At 37.1% G+C, this 1,520-nt stretch overlaps 1 protein-coding gene across 1 annotated transcript in view; it reads right to left on the bottom strand.

The window, feature by feature from the left end:
- The window catches only part of PIBF1 (progesterone immunomodulatory binding factor 1), a 310,762-nt gene that overhangs the window by 293,953 nt on the left and 15,289 nt on the right, over window positions 1-1,520 (bottom strand). The gene's annotated exons all lie outside the window — the stretch shown is intronic.

Genomic DNA, 1,520 nt, shown 5'->3' with positions numbered 1-1,520 from the left:
AGGAGAAAGATGAGGCTTTCTGCTCCCATAAAGATTGACAGCCTCGGAAACCCTGTGCAGGGTCGCTATGAGTCGGAACCGACTCCACAGCACATAACAACAACAAATTACAATGATTAATTTTCAGTCCTTTTCTTCCATAACAGAATAGTAGCCTTTAACAAAATCATCTTTATTTCCTTCCTGATACACTTTCTCCATCCAGGTTCCAAGATACCACACACTCTTCTTCATCTTTCTCCTATTTTACTGACAGCACCTACTAAGTCTTTTCTGGTCTGACTTAAATTTAAAATCCTTGATGGTCTTCTCTAACTATATTCACTTTCTTGGAGAATGTACCCAGTTTCAATACTTTACAAACTATCTAATGACTTCCAGATTTGTATCTCTAGACCAGACTTCTCATAATCATCTGTACGGATCTCTACTAAGACAACTCTAACTTAAAATGTTTCAAGTTGATCTCCTGTTTGTTGCCACAAACCTATTTCACTGATCTTTCCATTGACAGCAATTCTACTCTTCCATTTTTCAGACCAAAAATGCTGGTGTCATCCTTGACTTGTCTGGTTTTCATGCCACACATCAAATCCATCAAGAAATTCTTCAGCTTTGTTTGAAATATATCCGGACGCCAATCACTTCTTACTGACATTAGCCATAAACAGGGTTGTTGTAACAGCCACCGCATTGACAGTGCAGCATCACTCAATTCACAGAAAAACATTCAAAGAACTGGACTAGGAACCCTATTTATGAAGGAGTGTCTCTTGAAGTGTGGTCCCAGGACTGGAGCATAAATACCATTTGGGAAACTGGTACAAACAAATCATTTGGGAAAACTCACGTCCTACCACAAATCAGAGCCTCTGAAGGTGGGGTCCAGCAATCTTGCTTTAACAAACTCTCCAGATGTTTCTATTGGATGTTAAAGTCTGAAACATAGTGAACTAATGTGATGTGGTTGCTGTTGCTGTTGCTAAGTACCACTGAGTTGGCTCCAACTCTTAAGAGATCTCGTCTAGGGTTTCCCAGGAGCAACTGGTGGGTTTGAACTGTCAACCTTGCAGTCCAGTGCATATCCTATAGTGCCATACCAGGACTCTGTGATTGTGGCCAATAACTAGTCAGATTAATCAGGATAATTTTTATGGATTTGTTTGATTTTTTTCCTTCAATATTTAAACCTGTCTTGCTCACTTAATGACTTTTTTAAGTCACTTATTCTTACTGAACTCTTCCAAAGAATTCATTATAGTTTTCATAGAAACAATGCATGTTCTTTGTATTCATATTTTAATTTAAAACAGAATTCTGTAAACTGATTAAAAAGTACAACTGGCATTGATATATTTGAGAGTAAATACCACACATTCCATTTTATTTGTTTATTTTTTTAATGTTTTATTGTGAATTATGTGATGGTATACATGGCAGAACATTAGCTTTACATTCATCCTATCGTATATAGTTTCATTGCCATGATTACAATCCCCTCCATGCATCATCAATCAACT

This window comes from Chrysochloris asiatica, unplaced genomic scaffold, assembly GCF_000296735.1.
Source record: "Chrysochloris asiatica unplaced genomic scaffold, ChrAsi1.0 scaffold00063, whole genome shotgun sequence".
NCBI lineage: Eukaryota > Metazoa > Chordata > Mammalia > Afrosoricida > Chrysochloridae > Chrysochloris > Chrysochloris asiatica.
Note: the sequence above shows the minus strand (reverse complement) of the source record. Positions and strands in the feature narration are given on the sequence as shown.